The following is a 17921-nucleotide window of genomic DNA, read 5'->3' as shown; positions in this document are numbered from 1 at the left end:
AAAAACTAAGTCCTCGAGTGTCGATTCTTAACAAAAAAAAATTTTCGAGATGACATTAGATCTTGACGTTTTATGCAATTTTAAACCCCGATTACCAACTATTTTTTTCTGAGGTAACTTTTCGAAATTAGAGATGACCATTTTCATTGGCACCCTAATGCACACGTTGTTGTATTTATGCGTTGCCAAGGGTAGATTGAACAATTTCCAGATGATTCTACAAAACAATGACTTTAAAAAAATGCATTCCAAAATAATATCCAAGTAATGATTAAATAAAATAAAAAAGTCAAAAATGCGGTAGTGTGCTAAACACAATCTCCTGCAATTTTTTGAAAATATTCTGTTGAATTATACTTGAATATAAGTAAGTATGTATACGAGCTCACAAAATAGTTCTCATAATTTTCAATTACCTGCTATCATGGTACGGACTGTGATATAAGTCAAGTGTCATCGCGAATGCGTGAATGAGGCAGGATCAGTATATGTGATAATAAGAATATCGGCTTTTGCCACAGCTCGAAAAAGTTCTGAATTATTCATAAAAAAAAGAAACTTGAAACCGGGGAGCTCACCTGAAATGAACCTTAAAGGGACCATGGGTAACCTAAACAATCGAGCAATCATCAAGAAGAGATCCTCACCAAGAGACAGCTGATCGAAACTCTCTATTACGAATGAAATTATAACTCCAAATTCCGAAAAACTGCAAAAGTCCGTATAGAAAGCATTCGCTCGGGTGGCATCACTAAACACAATAACGTAAGTTTGACTTTCTGCTTTACGATGAAATAAAAAAAATGCCAGTTTTATAAAACTATTCATAATACCATAATGCGTCTATAACATGACATAACATATAATATAAATATATTTGTTGAATAATCTAACCTGGCGAACTCAACAAACCACTGAAATTAGGATTTATTTGATTATTATCTTGAAAAAAGTGAAAACGCTCTGCATCTATTTGATAAGATGTAAATATAAATGATTATAAGACATTCAAGACTGATTACCTAATTACTTAAGGTGTCGTTGCTAATGAGATTGAAAACAATTGGCTGTGTTCTAATTTGGTACACATATGGTTTCGATGGAATATTTTCTCGTTTTTGTTGATTATAATTAGCATTATTATAATCTTTTAATTAGCACTAACGAGTTATTTAAGATCGCGATTGTTAGCTTTTTCAAGTTCAATTATCCCAAGGATTTGGACACTTTCCGCCTTGTAAAATTCCACAGTTTCTGTAACAGTTGGTTAGTAAAGAAATCTGATTTAGTTCATTTAACTATTGTTTTGGTTTTGGCGTTATGAGTAATCTGTGAGGTTTGAAACAGGGTAAATTGAATGTTAGCTTTTGTGTTAAGATATAACTTCCAAGTATGTAGCCTATATCAAAATAGAAGAGTAAGGGTGATACTTTTATTTTAAGACAACTAATGTATTATTTTAGAAAATACTCTACACTGAAGATTATTCTAAACTACATACTTCATACTACATACTATTCAACCGACTTTTTATATATCTCTGGAAACTGAGTGATTGTATAGTTTTGAAAGGCAGTGTTTGATCGGAAAGTATCGGGAATTTTTGAATAAAACAAAATAGAGTCAAACTCCAGGCAAATTTATTTTATCTCCTTCAAAATATGATCCATCTGAAGCAACACACATGTGCCAATGCTTGACCAAGTCCTCCATGCATCGCTGGTACGCTGACGAAGGAATGGCCTTTAGTTCCCTCGTCGTACCAGCAACCGATCCCTGCATATATGGTACGTTTAAATAAAAAATCCTGATACTTTCTAATCATAGTGTATGCTCTTTCCCAATGCATCGAGAGATAATGTCAAATAGGGTTTAATCTCAAAGATCCATAAACTTAACATTTCATCGATATATAAATGTTTCAAGATTTACGTAACAGTGGTATTCTACTAAACATACCTTGTGAATGCATTGAAACCTTTTTCTATACATTCGATCTAGATCTGTTTCGGTGATTGGACAATTGGTGTAATCGGAGTGCATGTGTTATCCATGTAGTTGTACTCTAAGACGGTAAGGGTTGTGCAAGCCTTCTGCTGGCACAATGGTATTCTAGAACACGATTATGGTGGATGCATTGTGATACGGTCATGAACTCAGAATTATTAGAATATAATCAATATTTTTATCAACTATGTTATTACATCTAATTTTTGAACAGAACAAAATGAAGGAAACCCTGATAAATGAGTTTTGAGCTATCTTATTTTTAATTTTCTCTCAGTATTTATTTTTTACTAAGTTTGTTCCTGACAACTTGCTATTGGGCAGTTTTTCTATACAACCGAAGGTTTTAAGGGGGTATTCTAGTCTAGAAATCTGAAAAAATCGAAATTTTTTTTTACCATATTTCTGTAGTTTAGGCATTCAAGAATATACTCTAGAAAGGACTTATCGAAAATCCTATTATTTACCTAGTTAGAGCCATCTTAGTGATGTGGTATCTAACCTGTTACGGCCATCACAATGAACTTCAAACGCGTTTCTCTCGGAACTAGTTTTTTTCTAACTGGCGTACACGATATCTCAAGTTCTACTGAACCGATTTATGTCAAATTTATATGAAAATAATCTGCATACATCTCTCTATCGCATGAACCAATAAAAAATTATAACTTTTTAATTTTACTATTTTTAAAAAATCGGTAAACGCAAAAAAACGTTTTAAACAGCATTTTTGTTTTCAAACGGCCGCCATTTTGTTAAAACCCATGTTTTTGACTTGTCCGAGGTTCATGCCATAGCGACATCTTTACTGATTCAGAATCTGTTCGATTTTTTTGTTTCAGATAACCAGAAGGACTGGAATCGTGTTACTATTGCTTTAAATAATCTTTGCTTAACCATTATCATAAGCCAAATGTGTATGCTAAATTTGAGCCACTTCGGGTCACTCAATTTGATCACATTTGGTGTGGAACTGCTCTGAAGCGCATTCAATGAAAAGTGTAATCGAGGAACAACAGAGAGTCGGGTTTCGATGACGTTCTGAATTTTAGGCATGATGAAATGTCTGTCAGTATTTATTCAGTGGCAGCGAGGCTTCCTTTCTCAAGGACGAGAGTTTAGAATAGGTTATTCAAATTGGCATTTCAGCTCTCTCCCTCTCTCTCTCTCTCTCTCTCTCTCTCGATCCAGTAGAAATATTGTTTTCAGCCAAGTTTAATTTGTTTTTTCAAACACTCAAACACGTTCATTAGACAGCCGAAAACAAAAATTATAATTGGACTAAGAAGAGCTGACAACCGAGAATACTCACTGTTGACAGAAACTTGAATCAAATTGTTGAACAATTTTCTGGAGATGGAGAATGCTTCAAATATTTGGTCAGCAAGTTTCCAGGCACTTCAGTTGGCAAAACGAAGAATGGTATGTTCGTCGAACCAATTATTGAAAAACTCTGTTACCGCTTGTATTCATTGTTTTCTTGTATTATTGTATTAGTTGTTTATTCGTCATGTTTGTAATGTTTGTATTAGGTGTGTAGAAAAATGTGCCATAAAATACTTACACAATTGTTACAGCGGACGCATACAAAATAGTATCCGACTCGACAAGTAGTATACTATTTGAGAAGCGTGTTTGGCATTCACTCCAAATGACTATATTTGGCCTAATAGTTTTTACGTCAAACTTTTGACAAAAACAAATAGGTAATTATGGTTGTAAAATATTTTTGTCAAACATTAAATTTGTACTAAATTTTAACCGAATTTTTTCTGTCAAAAACTGTCGAATATTTGACCTTAGGTCAAACAGTGTACGACCACCTTTAGGTATTAGGTTAAGTGACATGTACACATTCACATAGAAGCTGGAATGAGAGAACGGAGAGGTTTAACAATTTTCAAAAAATAATTTTTTGATGCCAACTGTCTTAAAATTGCGTGGCACGTCGAGATTTACAATTATTTAAAAAAATCTGTTTATATATCACTTTCACTTACACTCTACCATCCGAGCTTGGAAAGCTTTTCCCTGAAGAGCCAACCCTGCGAGCGATTGGTCTCAAACTCGATCTTGTCAGACCAGGGACTGAGGTGTTGCGGGAGGTTCGTTTGACCGACCCGAGTAGTAATAATTCATAGATGATACAATGAGGTATCCTCAAAAATAAGGATGGTGTGTAATTGTGGTCATAGAGAAATGTTTGTACAATGGAAAAGATTCTGGCTACAAAAAGAAACTCGGATAACCTTTGCTTTCAGGTGAACGATTCCACTAGGATATTGAAGATATGGCCAGACGATACAGAATGATTTTTGGACGCTTCTAGATGCAGCTCACAAGCGTAACTGTACCTAGAGAAGACCACAAATATCCAAATGCCTGAAATTATTCTGATAAGGTCCAGCACATCCATAAACGGAATTAGTATTTCAAACTGTGTAATCAATTGATATCGATTGGAATATTCATGAACTCTTAGATTTTTTTTTCACAATATTCAAAGTACGAGTGAGTATATCGTTCTATAAAATGAATATATCGCAAAATGAATGTAGTAATTTAAAATATATGTCGCTATGCGGATGGCGTTGAGGGAAAGTGAAAAGGTAATAAAATAAATGTAATCCGTGAGTATAATTAAATGCAATCATTTTTGTATTTCACTCTATGAAAATTGTGTGGGTGTGCATTTTAGTACAGGAAATAGGTTGTACGTAAGCGGCAATCATTTTTCAATTTTATGTTAGCAACGCCGCTTGAGATGCTAACTTGGTGTCAAGATTTTCTGTTACAACTCTTCGAAATTATTAGTAAATAATCAATCAGCTTGGTTGATGAAGTGTTCGTATGATGAAATTATTCGCAGTACTTCACACCGGAAAAATAATAAATTGAACATATCAAACGAAAACATTGCGTCCGTTGTTTTCGGCATTATCATCACTGTTGGTCGTTGGTGTTTTCACGTTAGCGAGTTGAAATTGAATGCAGTCACGCAAGTCGGAAACTTTGGCGATACCACCCTTTGGTTTGTTTTTATCTTTGCTTCCGACAATGTCCAGCGCGCTATGTCCGTTGTGTAGCTTGCGTTCTCTCGTGAGTCGTGAGATCTGCGATGTGACACGTTCGGAACTCGTTTCTTGGATTGCAAGCACTCACGAATCTGTGGTTTCGCAGCCGGTTTTCGGCGCCGCTGTAGGTTCCATGCTAAGCATACTAACTAATGCCGTGAGTTCTCTTGCATGCTGCGTTTTGCGCTCTCAACGTTTTTCATTCACGAATGTTTACTTCTCTCGCTTGTTTACAGCATCATGTTTTGGGTACAATTGATAGTCTGAAGCTTTTCGCCAGCGCAGGATTCATATCATATTCTTCGTTGGTGAAAAGTTGGCATGTTTCAGAACATTGATACATATATCTTCCGATATACTGAGATCCATGACATGAAATTATTCGTGAGGTGAGAATCTTTTGCTATGTTTTCATCGTCGTTGCCTCATATTTCATATTTGTTTGTGTTATGAAATATGTTATATTTTATTTGCTAGAATGAATCGTATCACCCACCTCACTTGCAATACAAAAATGCCCCCAACTTATTATGGAGTGCCCAAATCGATTGAAGCAAAAATCTCGTTAGCTTACTGCGCAATAATCTCTTAGTCTACACAAAAGAGTTTCTCGCTCCAACCTCCGTTATGTATAAAACCTCCCCTTCTTATTATGCTTGGTTGTGCAAATTCTCTTTGTAGGGCTAAATTTGTAGTGCCATTGTGCAGGGATTTAAGAAATGTATTGCTGGCACTCTTATAATCCATATTAGTGCAGTCTCTTCCCGGCTTGAGCATCGTTTCATCTTCCGAAAGAATGCCGTTGAACTCTGAAGGCTGAACGAGGGACTCCATGTTGCTCAATTTCTTCACAATTTGAACAAACACACGATGTGGAGGGATGAATGAATGTATGGGAATGGGGAAAACGACTTCCACCTTTTTCAGTTGATTGGGGGCAGTTCGCCAATGAGCCCTTTCTATGCCTCTGAACATTCGTAAAAATATATAGGTACAACTGCCTACTACATACAGTTGATCCGGGATTTTTGGCAGAGCAAAATTCAGTCAAAGCTCAAATTGAGTAATACGTCCCCTTTTTCTTTAGAAAAAAAAGTTTTAATCTCGCTTTTTGTGTAATCTACTTTTAGTCATGATGGATCATTTCTCCTTTAGCCTTAGCTGTTTTTACTCTCTCTTTCAGTTCTACACATTTAAAGCATACAACCTTCCTGATGTTGTGATTCGATCAATTTATACGATTTTATCGAAATAAACATGTATTTTTGTATTACCATAACTGGTACAATTTTCCATCTACGTGCCAATTATCGCAATATCGAAAGCTGCCTTGTTCCTATTATGGTTGTAGGTAATCGCTGCAAAGTTGAAAAGCAGATCTGCTATGATCCTATTATGGTTGTACGTTGTTATGTTATGCTTATTATGCCATTATGGTTGTTACTCACGTTTTCACGCTGTGCAAATGCATATCATAGGGCGCTTTTAAACGCTCAGTAGTGTTGTGAAATAGCACTATGCGTGTCCGACTGAAGTATATTCGTTTGATTCACTCTGTTGAAAATTGAATCTTAAGACGCGTCCACATTACGCCAATCGGCCTTGGCCGCCCGGTAAAGCCGACTAAATGTGAACGTACCGCCCGGGCTTGCCGACGTGCCGAAAACCGACTCGAAACAAACCGAACCCAACGAAACAAGTGGGTCCGGTTCGAGAAAGTCGAACCAAAACAAAACGAAGTAAATTAGCGTTGACGACATTGTGCTTCGTGTGTTCGTGACGGCTTTCTACATCCGATGGGGCTTCGGCTTCGTGCACCCGATGTGGCGTCCACATTACATAACGTATCGAATATGCTGCCTGTTACAGGCTGATCGGCATCATTCGGCATAATGTGGACGCGCCTTAAGGATGAGACGCATATTCGGTATTCTGCCTATCCGGTCAATATTTGGTATCCGGCCGGATACCGGATATTAAAAAAAAAAACAATAATTTCTCATCAACAGAAGATAAATCATAACCGGAACATGTAATACTTGTTATTTTTTTTATTTGTAGTTAATTAAGTGTACTCTCTCTCACATTATAATCTCGGAAGTTCTTAATTTTTCATTTTGAACACAAGTAATTGGTTGATGTTCTTTGCATATTTAAATTATGTGGCACAACATCTGTCTGGAAGACCTTGGTTATCGTAAGAGTAAGTCAATCAAAAGAATCGATCAAATCCAAAGCAAAAAATTGGGAAAAATTGACGAATATTGAATAATAAATAATGAGTTTTGTACAGAATTTATTGAAATTTTCAAAACTGCCTTCTGATTTGGGAATAATCGCATTATTAAAAAAGTATTCATTAGAAAAAGAGACATTTTTCATTCTATCAAAATTTTTTCCTGTAGTAAAATGACCTACAAGAGCGTTCTTGGAATCAAATAATACTGATTGATAAGGTTGATTGGATTCACTATTGACTTGGTTATTGAAACACTGTGTTTATCCACAAAATCTTTAAAATAACAGAAAAATCGATTTTCTTTCTTTCCAATATTGTTATCCACTACACCTACATACAAAAAGGTAGAAGCATTCAAACTTCAAAAACTTGAAGCTTTAAAATGATGTGTATCCCATCTTCATGCCTTGGTTTTTCACAAAGTTACAGCGTTTCTAAAATCACTTAAAAACTTCGACTTCGCGCTCCCATAATTTTTGTCGAGTGAAGAATCAACGACATAGTATTGCATATTGGGAACAAGATTTAGAAGCATGGTTTCATTGAAAAATTGTTATTGAAGTTCTAGCTGACCCGACATCCACGTTTTCTTATTAAGTGAACGTTAGTGAGTCCAATCACTGAACTCTTCATTGATTGATTACCTTTTGACCCTTTACAATTTCCTTTTACTATAAATTGTCTAGTACTTCTACAAAAATTCGTCCTTATAATAGAAAATAATTTTAAGACACAATTCTCGTTCAAGATTCTTCAAGCATTTGGAAATAACATGTTTCTCCGTTGCATAGAATACATGTTTGATACAGAGAATATTACAAAATAAAGACAGCTCAAAACGGACCATTCCTTCCTCGGGTTTAGGGCACACCAACACATTTGGCCTTCCATTTTTGTTTATATATGGAAATGAGTTATTTCGCCTGAAAATCCATTTCCACTTACGAACAAAGATCAATTTCGATAGCGCAAATATCGAATGGACTAACAACGCTTATTATGATGTAATTTTCGAACATGTGGGAATTCAATTTTCCGAATTTTCCGACCTTCCTTCAGGATTTTCCGAAAATTTTCCGATTTTTCTCTCCACTATATTGTTCTACGTGAAGAGACGAATACAACAAAATACAGGAGGCAAAAATCGGACCATCCCTTCTTCGGGTTTTGCTTTTACCAACAGATTTTGCCGTAAATTTTTATTTATATAGATTATTTGAATCCGTCGGTGTCACATGGAAAAAGTGTTAATTTTCCATGTGACACCGACTATTATCATAATAGGTACACTTCTTACGAAACTACAGCAACACTATTACCATAATGGGTACATGGAAGTGGCCTTTGCAAACATGTTTTTCATACAATTCAGTCAATTAATCATCGAAATATCAGTGGGAATCTTGAAAAACAGAGTTCAAACTGCTAGAAAAAGTATACTTTTGTATATTTTTCAACTAAAATAGAGTATTTATTCGCCAATTTTTGCAAGTCGGTGACATATGTCCTCCATAATTGGTACACTTACCCTAGTATTTTATTCAATGTAAAACATTGTTATGGAGTGTCGAAATCGATTGACGAAAAATCTCATCAATCCATTCACCCAATCACGTTTGAAAATGGACATTTTTCACGATGCGATTATCGTTTTTCAATTTGTACCCCTAATATGTTCCCGAAAAACTACGTCAACAAATCAACTTAACAGTTTGCAAAACTGAAACGCGGTCAAGACGGCAAAGGTTGAAATCGAATCGGATAGAAATATTGGGTGTGATCCTCAGTCTCTCTAAAGTCTGCATTTAACTGATGGAAGAAGAGAGCCACACGATATGTGTGAAGAATTTTAGCTTGGTATCTCGATTCAAACTCGCTCCTTTCTATCGAAAACACCGCGTAATAAACCTCGCCATTTGGGACATTGACAGTATTTAACAAATTAATTAGGTTAATTTCGATTTTTAAATTGAGAGCTCTATTTTTCTAATATATGTAACAAGCAATACTTTCAAATTCAATTGTAAGGAGCCGATGCAAGTCCTGATTTTGATAGAGTTGAAATCTTCGTTCACTTATCTACAAATTACAGTAACGATGTAGTCAGATCTTATCATCGATTTACTTCTTACGAAAGCGTGGAAATCATGTCTCGTTGATTGGTTGATTTCAAAAGACCTAGACTTCTTCACACAAGGAGCCCTAGAGTTTTCCAAAATGTTGTATATTATAGTCGCATGATTTAAATAGACAATGTTTACATTTTCTAAACATGCTAAAGTGTTTTATTTTCAACGAAAAGGCGGAGTTATATTAACCCACCCAATAAAACTCTTCTACAGATAGCAGCAGCAGCAGCATGATAAACACAACTATCGGAGCAAAGCGAGAGCATGAGCATCGTGGTCATTCGAAGACGCAAAGATGCCGTGTGTTTCGTGGGTGGTGAGTGGAAATTCGCGGTAATCGATAGCCGCGAAAAGCGTACCTTTTCTGAGGGCTCGAGTCGCATGATAACCGCCAGAGATTGCATGTCGCAGCATTAGTCGGTGAGTGAGCATAAAACTTATGCGCGCCAATCAGAAAAATAAAAACACAAACACGCACCCATACACACACGCTGCTGTAATAAGCATTCATCCCAACAGCAGCCCGCACTATAGAGTTACTCTGCACCAGGTGAGTCCGGTGTGCGCGCGCGAGAGACTCTCGATAGTTGCGAACTAACCCCCTGAGGTATATTTGGTTTCGTACGTTACAGATATTTGTCATTTAAACGTTGGTTGTTGCAGGCTCTACTCGCGGATTTCTCGCACTTGACCGTTCCTTGATTTCGTTTGTATAATACGAAAATTAATTTGTTTTGGCGCAGTGACCAAAACAGTGGGTTACGGTGAAATTATCGATAATACGGGCGTACGAAATTGTAACTATTGAAAAGTGTTTATTGTTCGATTATTGGAAGAGTGGCGGCATCGTCGGACGTCTCGTTGAGGAGGGAACACGTGTTCGAAACTCGAAGCTGGAAACAACTCGTCGACCAGCTGGAAAAGGTGATTGTGTACTAACATCTAACCGAAGAATTTCACGGATCAAGTAAATGTGCACACGTATATTCCGATAGCATCTCATGAAACTCATCCTGCGATAACGATAAGCGAAGAACATGATATGTGGGTTTTATTTTAAGATTCCCTAATACCAATTAAAGTGATAGAATTGTGCTGCTACTAGCTGCCAACGAGTGATAACGCTGTTCAAAGAAGTGTTCAGTGAAAGGTGGCATTGTTCATCGCTTTGAGCACCGTTTATCTGATATTCAGGTGTTTGGTGTGGTATTCCAGAGTCAGCTGTGGGAACACATCGTGTTCGATTCTTCTTCGAGCGGAAGAGCGTTGGCGGCGTAGACTTGAACTCGATGGTACCATGGTGTCATGGCGGTATCGAGAACATTAAAGAAGTGATCAATTCTTTCAGGATGACGTTTTGATGTTTCAGTTTTGTGTGTCATGTTTAAGGGGTTTTGTAATCGTGTGAGGTACATGCCTTTCCCATTGATTGTTATCGTAGAAGTGACCGGACGAAGACGATTTCGTGATGGTTGGCGCAAATGCTTCGAAAGCATTGTGTCGTGTTGAGATTGCGGAGATAGTGATCACATTAGAGTTTTACAATTCCGGTCGATAGCTAATGTGTAGACTATAATGCTTGTTAGGATATGCGGCAGATAATTGATATAAATCGTGTTCTTTTTCGGTGAACATTTGAACAAATTTTGTGTTTTTATTTCAATTTCAAGCTTTCACGCTGTTCAACTGCAATGCGGGCGATGAGTCGTTGACCAGTTGGAAAAAAGGAAGTGAAAGCTGGAAGATACCGTTTTCTTGACATTGCATTGTTTCAGACTTTAAATTGAATTTAATTTAAATTGAAGGTAGAATTTCAACCAATTCAAATCAACAAAATAATTGAAAATTTATTAAATAGTAGTCGATGTTGTCCTTGCAATTGTGATGTGATCAACAATGTTTTGTCTGAATCTTGTGGCTTAAAATCACCAGTGATCACAATTCGTTTTTCTTCATTTTGTAGTAACCATATATCGTCTGAAATTCACATGTAGCAGCGAATAATTTAATCCATTCAATTTACAACCTTGAATTTCTACAGTGAAAAAACAATTAAATATAATTTAAAATTTCTTCGAACTTTAGCGAGTTAATCAAAAGAGATTGGCGAGATAAGTTAATCAGAAGAAAGTTAAATGCAAGTATTTGGACACAGTGTCAGTTTGGTTTGCTTGGGAATAAAATTTAGTATTTGTATACACCAAAGAGAATTTCATCTTCGCCCTGGACAAAACAAATGGATTCACACATATTGTGCCTCAAATTCTATATGACTCTTATTATTTCATAGGGAATCCTTTCTTACCGATTACTACCTTGCATTACCGGGGCATAGACTAGAGATAGGTATCAATAAAGTTTTGGGGAATCGATACGATTTGGGAAAATATTGTTTTCATCAAACATAATTTTTGTGTGGACATTTCTCTAGACCATGGTACAATAGTTTTGAACTGCAATGAATGATATATTTTAAAACAAAAATTAACCGGGCAAAAGTCCGATGCTCGATAACGCTCGGTCGGACCTAAACAAAGAATCGTCTCCTATGTTTCAAGCTAATCGGGAAATTTATACCTAAGAGGAGAACATATTTCCAGTGAGCTTTTATGACATTGTAATTTTTTTCTCTGCGGCTATTTCCGTCCGTTTATTTCCTCTGCGATTTGTCCCGGACACGGCTCTAGCATATGTTCAGACAGTATAATCCAAAGCGTTGGACTACCAAGTGCCATGTATCTTTTTACGGAAAAAAATATAATTTTTTTTTCATCTGCAAGAGATCTGATTTATTAATTATTTATTTGTCGTCAATCTATGTAAACCAATACATTCTGAATTCTACTTAATACTACTTACCTCAAACTTAAGAAAAAAGAAAGTTTCCGAGACAATCGTTATCTCTCGAGAAGGTACCGATCTAAAGCGGAGAGAATCGTGGGGACACCGCGGATATCAATCAGCATCGACCCAAAGCCAAATCCGTTGTTTGAAGTTCATGCTATTTATATAGCAAAAACGAGCACAAACTATCAGCACCGAAAGCGATCATGACATTTTGGTTCGCATACTTACGTATCATGTGCAGAGTTCTCTCGTCCTCGTTTGTGTCATGATTCGGAGCATGTAACAACAAACGAATGCCACTGAGGAAATGACTTCTGCAAGGTCGTATTTGAACAGACTAAGCAAACGAAAGAATTTTTTTTTTGCCAGGGACTGGATCCATGGATTCATAAACGGTAGAATATGTTTATCGGGCATACTTGCTTGTACATCTTCCATCTCGTTCGTAACGAAATCCTCGAATATCGTTCCAACTGACTAAAATTGGAAACATTCCCATTTTCACATACATTTGTTTTGTGCATTTCTGTGTTAACCTACTCAATAACGAACAACTAACCATGATAATATTAACAATGACAGAAGACTACCATGATTTTGGACCCCTCCCCTCTTTACGTATCACAATTCCTATCTCTAATAAACAAAAAGTAATGCAACTTCGACCCCCCTCCCCTCTTCACGTATAACGAAATTTGTGCAAATCGCATTAAAATAAACAAAAAACTACCCTACGCTGTTGCTTGACTAGAAATAGTGCACTTCGCTTTTTAGTCTCATCCAACACTCAAATCAGCGAACATCGCTTGCTCTGTTTGTTTCGCATCATAGCAAAGGCTTCGTTTTCCCTCGAGCTGTGGACGCGAGCGGATAACTCACTCGGTCCTGTCTCAGTGCCAAACAACACATCGAACCGATATCACGACAAGGTACTACATTATGCATGGCATCATTTGGCTGGCCCAACGTCATCCTGCTCAATGTGGCAACATTACGCGCTGGAACGTTATGTGGGATTTAATTTCTCATACATCTTACCAAACTATCAGACTTTTTCAAGGCTTATAATATGAAAAAAGAGTTTATTTTGTGACCATTGCAAAATGGTGAGATGTGTGTTAGTCTTGTTAGACACCTGTTTAGTTGAGGATGTAGTGGTGTGCTTTCGTTGCACGGAACGTTTTATCTAAGTGCGTTACACAAACAAAGTTACGTCAGCTATTTTTCTGTATTCAACATGCCGTTATATTTTTTGGCGTTATGTTGGACGCCTGTTTGATGCTTGTTGGTTTGCGTTGCAAGAAAATTTGCAACTGACGCAGCTCTCAAAAAAAAGTGGCATGCTTGTTTTCTAGTTTGTTTGGAAACACCTGCGGTTTAGGGCAGAACATTCGTGAAATTTGTTTCCCCTAGTGATTGTAATAGAGGATTCATGGCTCAATTTTTAACCATGTTTAAATAATCATATAAGGCAAAACGCAGTAAACCTTCTGTTGTGTTCTGTATCAATATCGGTTCTTATGTGTGGCTTATTTCTGTAGGAATCTAGAAAGGAATACCTAGTTTCTCGCGTTATTGTTGTAATATCTACGGTTGATTTTAGTTATTGACCAGAACGAACTTTCTATTGAAGAGTTAATTCTCATATTTCGTTTCATTCTGAATATCCGAAGTTCTTTTTCAATGACACTAACGTTCCGGAGGAACTTCGTCGTCTCAGCGCAGAAATTTTTATTATCTAATAACACGCCTTAAATGTATTCTTAGCAGCAACCTTGACCACAGTGCCAGTTGGATGACATTTCTTTGATTAAAATCCCCCGGACGAAACGGGAATCGAACCCGAACCCGAACAATCTGTAAAACCAACCATTCGGCCTCGGGAGCGCGATGTTATATCAAGCGAAACGACTGAAACAATTTCGTAGTCCTATGTCAACAATGCGGTCATGTTTGTGCACAACCCTTTATAATTTTTCAGCGAAACGAACCTGAACTTGCCTGGGGCATCCTCCTGGAAGCAGGCTATTTTCACGGACATTTCATCGTCGTTCATTTTATTCTTAATAACGGTGGATAAAGTCAAGGCGCCTAGAAATATATCCTAAGGTGTGGCCGTTTCGTCACTAAGTTGGTTAGGGTAGCGGTATATGGAAACAGTACGGAAGAAAGCGGAAGGGGAATTATTTGCTTGAAGCGTGAAATAGACAGACTGATCACGAGCGAGCTTGGGCACAAGCGTATTGTGTTTTGTTTACAAACAAAACACAGTAGACTTCCAAGATGGCTGAAGAGTGGTTTTAGCAAGTTGGCCCACCTTAGGATATACTTCTAGGCGCCTTGGATGAATTAAGGTGCGCTGAGTTTATTTTTCTAATAACAACTTATGGTTTTTTAAATTCTCAAAACATGCTATTCTAAACATTTTTCAACCATTTCTGAAGGACATTATAAGGATAAAACAATTTTTTTGAGTTATAATTAAAACCCATCAAATAATTTTCGTTCAAGACTTTTTCACTGCTTGAAGAAAACTTTTCAAACTATTAATCAGAATATTTAATTGATACAGAAAAGTGGAGGCGATGTGGCGTAGTGGTAACATCCATACCTCTCACGCTCAAGATCACGAGTTCAATTCTCACTCCCGATATTCTTCCAAAAAAAAAAAGGAAGAAAAAGTGACGAACCAGCCAAAAGTGTTGAAAATCACTATAATACAGAACAAAAACAATTATACAGAAAAGATAATTTTCATTTCGAAAACGTGTTAATTTGTGGATATGAGTGCTAGAGTTGCTCCTACAAGCTTTCAAAATCGGCTTCTTTGTCGTGAATCATTGTACATATCCGGTTACACTGGTATGCTATTAAGATCCACGTATTAGTAATAGTGAATAAGCAGCTAAATATTTTGTGCAATAACATCGTAATTATGCAAACTATTTCCATTTCTGTGCGTAATCTTGGCGTAATATATTAATATTCAAGGATACCTGTTAAATTAGAGACCATAACAGTACTTTAGGAAAGTAATGACAATGTAATTTTGGTGTAAGATGGTGTAAGATATAAAAAGCATACCTGTTAAACTAAAGACGATAACAATACTGTAGGGCAGTAATGACATTGGAAATTATTGTGAAGGGTTGAAGAATAATGATAATGTGGATTGAAGTGAATCTTGAATGAATATCATTACTGTCCAAATATTGGTCTTTGAGTCATTGGTCATTGAAAATCCTATCAACAGTTGCGGTACTACAAGGTAAACACAAAATATAATCAGTATACTTTACGAATTCAGTGTTTTCTTCGTGCAATTTCGCTGGTTCAGGTCAATCACGGAGAGAAACCACGAAGTGTGCAGTCTACCCAAGCTCAACAAAATCAGTAAGCTTCACGAATTCCATTCTAGAAATTTGTTTTCCATTTCTGAAAATATTAACATACAACAACTCGCAACTAGTAAGGATCAATTGCTTCACTTTTTTATCTAATTAATCATATCTCCTGTATGTATATGTACACTTAACCCTTTTAACCTACAAAAACGAAGCACACTCGTGGCCAGGGTTGCCAACTATAATTTGAAAAAATCAGAAAGATGAAAATAAAAATCAGAGAGATATCAGGATTGCTCATATTGGGTTGTCCGAAAAGTTCGTGCCGATTTTTGGGCAAACATAAGCAAATTTTTTTATAGGCAGACTCATTTTTCTTTTCAATTTATTCATACTTGTTTGTTTTCTTGTCGAAAACTGTTCAATATATTTTTATGATGACCATAGAGTTGAAGTTTGTGCCATTGAGAGAATTTTGGAGGGAATTTTGATCGTTTTTTTTCCTCAAACCTACAGTTTCACTACAGTGAATTGTAAAGAAATCAGTATTAAGAATTTCTTAGAATTCGTCTTCCATACATTGAATCTTTAATCACCAAATGAGGAAAGTACAGTGGAATCCGTTTATTATGACTCCGCTTATATTGATCTGCCGTCTATTATTACGTTATTACATAACGAAGTTTGGTTTTCACATAAAATTCTTTGTAAAATATAATATAATGATATAATGACTCCTTGACATGCATAAGTACATATTTACATAAAAGACGGGTTGTTCTTACAAAACAAACGGGTTATTTTGTGTTTTGACGTCCGCTTATTATGACGTTATGACTTCGATGTTATTATAAACGGACACCATGAAAAAAACGGATTTTTGCTCTAACTAACTATTTCAACCTATACTTCAAAAAATCTCTAAAAGTCTTCTGAAGACAATTTGCATTTAAAATTTGCAATATAAAAGTTAGATCAAAAAAACAGTTTTTATGGTGACCCTAACGCAACTCAGAAAAAAAAGCTTTACCGGTTATTTCAAGAGATAGGAAAAAACTTTGTTCTAAAAGGTTTTCTTAAATAACTGGGACTACAATATTGTACAACTATGTCTACCTCTATCTATGAAGATAAGAAAGTTAGAATTTTTATTTCATCGTAAATGTTGGTCACCCTATTTTTGACAACACTAAAATAAGCGCTTTCTCATATTCAACAAATTTGTCGAAGACAGTTTTCGTCTAGAGAATATCTGTCAAGCTCTAGATGCTAATTTCCACTTAAATGCACCTCCTGGACCATTGTGCAGTGTAGGGGAAGTGGGAGCATAGTGATTACCCTAAGGAATATATTCATTTCCAGCGTCCACATACCGCTGAAATTCCCGTTTTTCTAAGAATATTATAGTTCAACTCATTGTTGTTCAAGATAGTATACAGCTTTTACTATAAAAATTCAAAATAGCACATTTTTCATCATTAGAAAAAAAGGTGAAAAATCGATTTTTTTTTTGCTTGGAGGTAAAGTGGTCACCTAGTGGGGGCAAAGTGGTCATTCGCACATATCATGCTGAATCTGATGATTTGTCCAACATATCAGATTGAATGAACTAAATTTCACGTGAAATTCCTTAGATACCATGCGAACTGAACTACGGCCGAATGGTTATCGAGAGAGCAATTTCTGTTTTTATTTATATTTCGACATGCGACAGCTCTACTCAAGTACAGGGTGACTCAAAATTCATTAAATTCTTCAAACATAAGGTTTCTATAAATACTTTTTTCAATAGTTAATAGTTATACTACCACCTGCTTGACCACTTTGCCCCCACTTCCCCTACACGATTTTAGGGGTGCAGACAGAACCGCTCAGATGCTTAAATAGTTCAAAACTGTATACTGTAACATTTGAAGAGTGTAAATATAGTACATTGGATTTGTAGGCACCCGTAAAAGAAAGTTATGCTTGTTTAAAACCTCCCTTAGGTGCGTAGCAACAACATATTCGCACGCAGACCGTCTCAATGCCTGTCAATAAAAACTCTTACTCGTTCTACATTTTCAGGGGTTCTTTAACTCCTATGTCTTTCAATTGTGCCGTCAGAACTGCCTAAAATTCCTGTAGTAATCACAAAGTTTAAACACGTTCGAATTGTTTCAAGAATCGTGTAGCAGTTCTTAGCGAGGAATGTCACAATGTCAACTGACGCCTCTTTGTTTCGCAATCATTGATTGTTTCCAAAAAGCCGGATATAAAGAAGCCCTGGTGTTCACCCGAC

At 36.3% G+C, this 17921-nt stretch overlaps 2 protein-coding genes across 3 annotated transcripts in view; one reads left to right on the top strand and one right to left on the bottom strand.

Annotated features, from left to right (window-relative positions):
- Positions 1-17921, bottom strand: part of LOC129778279 (aquaporin AQPAe.a) — a 282805-nt gene that overhangs the window by 100397 nt on the left and 164487 nt on the right. The gene's annotated exons all lie outside the window — the stretch shown is intronic.
- LOC129778281 (aquaporin AQPAe.a) overlaps positions 9682-17921 on the top strand; it is a 158946-nt gene continuing 150706 nt past the window's right edge. Inside the window, exons 1-2 of one of the 2 annotated variants that reach the window (XM_055785083.1) lie at positions 9935-10056; positions 10113-10373. The gene's annotated coding sequence lies outside the window, so the exon portion shown is untranslated. Of the gene's footprint in view, positions 9870-9934; positions 10057-10112; positions 10374-17921 lie in introns of those variants that run through there. The other variant, XM_055785084.1, reaches the window with a different exon arrangement.

Source organism: Toxorhynchites rutilus, chromosome 3 (assembly GCF_029784135.1).
Source record: "Toxorhynchites rutilus septentrionalis strain SRP chromosome 3, ASM2978413v1, whole genome shotgun sequence".
Classification (NCBI taxonomy): Eukaryota; Metazoa; Arthropoda; class Insecta; order Diptera; family Culicidae; genus Toxorhynchites; species Toxorhynchites rutilus.
Note: the sequence above shows the minus strand (reverse complement) of the source record. Positions and strands in the feature narration are given on the sequence as shown.